At 44.4% G+C, this 6659-nt stretch overlaps 1 protein-coding gene across 1 annotated transcript in view; it reads left to right on the top strand.

Moving 5' to 3' along the window:
• SMYD2 (SET and MYND domain containing 2) overlaps positions 1 to 6659 on the top strand; it is a 50470-nt gene that overhangs the window by 481 nt on the left and 43330 nt on the right. The gene's annotated exons all lie outside the window — the stretch shown is intronic.

Genomic DNA, 6659 nt, shown 5'->3' with positions numbered 1-6659 from the left:
CGCGGGAGTGCAGGGTCCTGGCCTCAGACGTGGGCTCGGAGCCAGGCTTGTTCCAAACACGGGCACGCGCTGCGCTCTTGGTGCATTGCCGGCCCGGCCCCGAGTTCGAGCAGCCAGTCTGTCCCCTTTAACTTGTGCTTCCTGCGGTGTGTTCTGTCCCCCACAGCCCAGCCCTGCCGCACACTTGGCCGTTTCCTCCCGGGAACGTAATGACACTTAACATTTCTTGTACAGTACGCGGCCTCTCCTCTTCCTTCTCACTCAACGCTTGTGTTTGGAGAGAAGCCAGAGGGGGTGCTGAGCACGCCCCGAGATTCTGAAGGGCTGCACTGATGGGACGTGCCTGATCTTGGTTTGGGATTTTGAAAACATGGTCTCTGAGGGCATTAGGCAAAATGTGTGGTTGGAAATGATATTTAATTGTAGCATGTCATGTGTATACATATACTCACGTATGTACACATACATACGTATTCATACACCGCGACACATAATTCTATCTCAAGCCCTGTGACAGTTTCAGACCTGAAAGGTACATGAGAAATCACCCGGCCAACACACTGTCTCCCTTTTACAGACGAGAAAACTAATCCTCAGAGAGGTAGCGTGGTTGTGTACACGTAGTCTCACCTCTAGCTAGGGGAATGAAATCTCCTCTTTTCAGTTCTGCCCATTTGCTACTAGTTAGGTGCTCAGTAAAATTCCAGAGACAGGAAGCATGGCGTTGAAGTAAGTTTGTACGCAACCTTCCACTTGTCTCTGAAGAATGGACCCTGCTTTACTTTCTTTGAACCTCAGTTTCTTCATCTTTGAAATGGAGGTTCTTGGGTTAGATTATGCTGACCTGGGGTCCTGCAGGTACATTTTGAATACAGGTCTCAAGTCCAACATACACTGGAGTCCCCAGTCTCCCAGACTTGTGTGCCTTATTCTACGATAAGACATAGCAAAAGAAGGGACAAAGGCTAAATATTATAGTAATCTTGCCCAGACTCCCTGCCAGAACTGTCTTCCGCTTGGGGGGACCTGGAAAGGCACTAGACGCAGAATCATGCCGTGGGCAGCTTAAGGGCTGTATGTGATGTGGCTCTTTGAATTGGTGAGTCAAGAGCTAAAGGGTCATGGCACCACTTTGCAACGTTTGAGTGAAGTGAGCATTGGGTTTTCCCAAAGTTAAAAAGGCTGCTGTGACTGGTCCCTTGATCTTCTGAGCCTCGCTGTGGCTCGGAGTCTGAAGCAGTGTGGGTGTCTGGAGTGGCAGGAGCAAAGCGGGGTCACCCAGCACAGAAGGTGCTTCCTCCATCAGGGATCCTGGTGATTCCTGGAGTCCATCCTGTGAGAGAAGATCACAGTGCCAGGCACATAGTAGGTACACAGGTCGTTGTTACCGGTGCACTCCTCCAGTGAATTAAAGATCAAATCCCTCTGGGTTCGGAGCGGGAGAAGCAGAGCTGAGAGATGCTTCCCTTGAGCTGTGAGTGTCCTAACTGTATCTACTATCCACACCCCCAACCTTAGAACATTAACGTGTGGTCAGATGCAGCTCCACAGATCACCCCGCCCTGTGCGACAGAGCGTGTGCTTTGTCTTTCCTTTTTCTGAATAGCGTTTGTGAGTGTCATTAACTGTTGCCTTTCGACCCCTGACCCCTCACCAGGGCTACCTCCTGCATTGGGGGCGGTACCACTGCATCTGCCCCCACTCCCCACTCCGGCCACACTTCTCTGTTTGGCTTTGGTGAACTTCTGTCAACACCCACAGTTCATTTCTTCTCTCTAAGGAGTCATTTGAAATCAACTAAAGTAACACACAAGAAATGATGATACCTTGATCCCTATGAAATTGGAGTTCCACTCTGATTTCTGTTCAGTTCAATTAGTTTAGAATTCGTGGTTAGAGCATTCTCACAGATTCAGCATCATTTCCCCTGTCAACTATTTGATTATGTGGAGGAACAGCTCCGTCCGTCCGGCTGTAGTAGAGGGAACACATATATGTCTCTGCGGTACCTCAAGGGAGTAGGAGCAGAATTCTCAACTATTGAAACATACAGGGCAAAATCTGCCGCTTCTGCACCCCACGCCCCACCCCCCTCCCCTCGGGACAAGAAACACAACTACTCCTCATCCTTGCTTGTGCTAGAAGTTTAGCATAAACAATATTGCTTGACATGAGTGAGCCCCCGGAGGCTGTATTCGGGTTTCACTTATGTTGAAGGAAAATAAGTGATTTCTGCAGGAATAAGTTTGTTCTAGAAATTGAAAAAGTAAAGGGAAGTTTCTCAGGTCACAGTCGAATGGGATTTTTCTTGGTGTTGGCCCAATTCAAAGATTTGTTTCTGTGAATTTTAAATTTGTATCACATTTTCTCAGTTTGGTGGGTGATACTTGGGACGCGTATCTTGCCTCAGCTGCTAGAAGGCAGCTCCTAAAAATATAAATGTTTCCCATTTGGGAGCTGTCCCTATCACATCTCTTAGGTACATTTTATGTACACACACACACACACACACACACACACACACACACACTTATTTTGACCATTGGCCCCCGGTTTATGGCAGATATTTTTATGTCATATTTCATACTTGGTATTCAAGGACATATTTTAACACTTTATATTATTTGTCTCAAAAAAGAAAAAAATCTGCCCTAACGCAGTTCTATCTGAATATTCATTCTTTGCAGTTCCTCAGGTGGGAAGAGGTCTCCCTCTTGATCTTTGATTTTCTTGGTTCCTGGGTCATTTAAGGGCGAGAATGTTGCCTTTTTTGTCCGTTCGTTCTGAGTATGAGGAAAAGTAGGAAGGCCCACTTAGCTTCCTTGCAGTAAAGCTGTTAGAACCCCGTTTCAGGGAATTTATGTCATGCCTGGCTTACTCAGAGTGGTTTTAAAAGTTAAAATGCTTGCATGGGCAAAACAGTGACCGAGAGGTCCTGTTTCGGCAGATGTAGAGATGGAAGTGTCTTCACGGTTTTATTGCGTAGCACTGTTCATCCTGCCTAACCCATTGTTTTACCAGGCTGTCAAAGTAATAGTGAGTTGATTTTAATCAGTATTAAGAGCCAAGAACTCTTGAGGCTGCCTTCTTAAGACACGATTAGGTTCTCTGAGAGAACCCTGGGGCTGACCCCCTGAAGCTGTGCATCAGAAGGGGGAGTCATTCCAGGGGGCTGCTGTGATCCTGTTGATTCTGAGAACATTCTCTGAGAATATATATATATATATATATATATATATATATACACACACACACACACACACACACATACATATGTATATATATGTATATATATTTTTAATGTTTATTTATTTTTGAGAGAGAGAGAGACAGAATGTGCAGAGAGAGAGGGAGACGCAGAATTTGAAGCAGGCTCCAGGCTTTGAGCTGTCAGCACACAGCCCAACGCGGAGCTTGAACTCAGAAACCATGAGATCATGACCTGAGCCGAAGTCAGATGCTTAGCTGACTGAGCCACCCAGGCGCCCCGAGAACATTCTCTGAGAATTACAGGGTCTCTAAGGGGAGAAATGACTTCAGATGTTCTCAAATTATCTTGCTTTCTGAATGAAAAATAGACACATGCTCTAAAAGAGAATTCCTCCTTTGCTCCAGTGTTGTTGTTGTTTTTAAAAAAAAAAAATAGGTAGTAAGATTAAACTATACAGATAACAGATTTCCTTTAAGAAGTTACATGAAATAAAACCAAATCCAGCCATCTGTACGTCAGGTAAGGAGACGCTATGCTGTCACTTTCAACATTACAGTATTTCAAGTTTTTCATTTATTTAGAGCCAACAAGGCAGAAACTTTGGTGCCAGACTGACTTGGTTTGAGTTCTGGCTTCCCCCGTCCTGATGTTTTGTCTTTAGGCGAATTACTTAATGTCTTTGAACAACCAGGTTCCTGTATGTTTACAATGTTTCCACGAACACCTGCCTGTGAACTTAGAAGGAACAGGAGAAGTCATGCTCCTAGTATTGCGCTAGGCTAGAGCAGAGTAAGCTGTCACAGTCCGCCTGGCACTCTCACTTGTGCCGGGTGTTACACGGGGTGATAAAATATTGTGGTGTCAGGGACATTTTTATCACGGTGGGGTTGGGGGGGGGGGTGGGACACCAGGGAGGAAATAACTGGAAATTGTTGACCAGCAGAGCCATCCTTCAGATGGCACAATCACCCAGAGCTAAGAACGGCAGTTCTGAGCCCCAGGTCCCCCGGAGTAATCATGGATTTCACTGGTTCTCAAAATCTAAACCTAATGGAAATGATATAATGAACCTACACAGGTAAACTTTTTTTTTTTTTTAAAGAGCCTTTTCTAAAAGTGCTTAGACGCTTTAATAGTCTTTTACCATGAGATGAAGCAAATATTTGAGAAGAGAAAGGGAGACAAACAGAATTTTCTGCATAGCAAGCCTGTCATTGCTCCTGTCTGCCCTTCAAGTGTTGCATGATTTCAGATGTGGCAAGTGCCATCACACGCGTATTTTTCATATGCGGGAGCATAATTCCTGTTATAGCTTCTAGGGGCTCTGGGACCAACCTGTACGCTTGGAAATGATTTGACATGAAAGGGACAGACAGCAGCAGGATATGCTGAAGTGAAATTCAAACCCTGGCGAGTTAAAACCGGCATCTGATACCTTTCCTTCCCCAAAAGCAATTGCACAAAATCCTCTCAATAAAAACTATCTGAAGATCCCATAAAACGACATTCCTTAAAGTCATGCTGTTCTTTGCAGCTCATAAAGCATTTCCAGATACATTCTTCTTTTGATCCTCCCAAGGATGGCTTCCACTGCAGGTAGGAAAAAACTGAGCATTCGAGAGGTGAAATGGCTTCCTAGAATTTCACATATTTTTGGTCGGATGTTTATTGAGTGTCTTCTAAAGGGCCGGGCTCTGTGCCTTTCACAGTCTGAGCCATGATTTCCTTTTCCAAGTGTGATCTTCCTTCCCTTACTCCCTTTGGCCTGAGTCGACCTGTGTTGCTCCTCCCTGCACACTTTCTCTAGAGTGAATGCTATTTTTATTACCTCTTTTGCTTCCCCTTCCCCTAATAGGTAATTCGACAAACTAATGTTTCTAAAAGTTGAACAAATAAATGGATGGAGCTATCTTTGATCTATATCTTAGGTTGTTCTGGGTTCAGAGATGCTTGTATTACAGTGCCTTTGAATTTGCATGAACGCTATCTATGTTTTTTTTAATGTATCAATTATTACATAATAAAACATAAAAAAGAACACAAGGCTTTGGTCCTTTTGTGGGTTTGGAATATTTAAAAATATTATGCTAGAGCTAAGAGGAGTTTGTTACCTAAGTCTTTATACCTACATATAAACAGTTTGTTTCTCTTCTCTCTGGTCAGACAGCATCAGAGTATAACCCCTTTTGTTTTTCTTCAGCGTAGTCGTTGTTCAGAACTTTGCTGTGTGCAAAGTTAAATTGGTTAGATTTGGAAATAAAATAAATAAAATTTAGGAGGCCCCTGGATGGTATTTGTATAGGACAAGCAGATTGCACACTCTCTGTCAGAAGGTTCTTTAAAAAAACACTAAGACATGTCTTACATTTCTTTGGAAAGATCCAGGGCTCAGAGCTATAGTTTGGTAGTAGCTGGTGTTCAGAAGAACTCCAAACTGGCGAGAACCCAGCCAGCAAAGTTGCCTGTTTTAGAACTTAAACGGCAAAGAAGGTTTCTACTGTATTTTAGTGTTTTCTGTTTTTTTAAGATCTTATTTTTAAGAGGCTCGAACTCGCAACCCTAAGATCAAGAGTCACAGGCTGTACTGACTGATCCAGCCAGGCATCTCATCTCCTTTATTTTGGTGTTTTTGACTTACCTCTTTTGCCTTAGGTTACTATCCCATTCCTTTTCTTGTCCACACAAGGAAAAAATAATTACAATTTTAATGCCACTTTATTTCTGTTTCCCCAAGGAGGCAATCAATAATTACAAATATTCTTTATGTTCTTGTTGTCATTGATAACTGAAGTCACGCCCCATCGCCACACCCACACCTATTTTTTCAGACCTCAGATGTAGAGCGAGGTAATCATTTCTCACTTCCAGCCATGCTTCTCTGATCTGTGTAAGGCCTATGGGATTTAGAAGAATTTCCTCTCTGTTACTGATTTTTCATTTTCTTGCGCCTCTCACAGACAGCCCCTCTCTGGGTTTGCCTGGAGGCTTTGAATATGTGTGTCTTGATCGTTTCCATGGAACTAGGCCTACAACGGGGCACCCTGGTTGTATTTGACCAGATTCTGACTTTGAGCCCTCTTCTGGTCAGCCTGGCGGCTCCTTGGTTGTCTATAGCAAGCAGTTCCCTGGGGGAGGCCGCCTGTGCTGGCCCCTTGTCCCCAGAGAGCAGCCAGTTCTGGGACTAGAGGTTTCTGTCCGCTCTCAGGGGACTTACATTGTCAGGCTCTCTGTCAGCCTCCCCTTTCCCACCCACATCCCCAACTTCACATCTTTGGATTTCTAGCAAATCTGGTAGTTTAGGGGTGCATTGCTCTGGCAGCGAATTGACTGAAGTCACTGCCTTTTCAGGGATTGAACCTGTGACCTTGGCCTCATTAGCACGGGTGCTCTAACCAGTCACAAAGCCACACACCTCACTTTGTGTAACTTCTGCTGACTCTGTTCCTAC

Source organism: Panthera leo, chromosome F3 (assembly GCF_018350215.1).
Source record: "Panthera leo isolate Ple1 chromosome F3, P.leo_Ple1_pat1.1, whole genome shotgun sequence".
In the NCBI taxonomy this organism is placed as follows: Eukaryota; Metazoa; Chordata; class Mammalia; order Carnivora; family Felidae; genus Panthera; species Panthera leo.
This window is presented reverse-complemented; position numbering and strand designations above follow the sequence as displayed.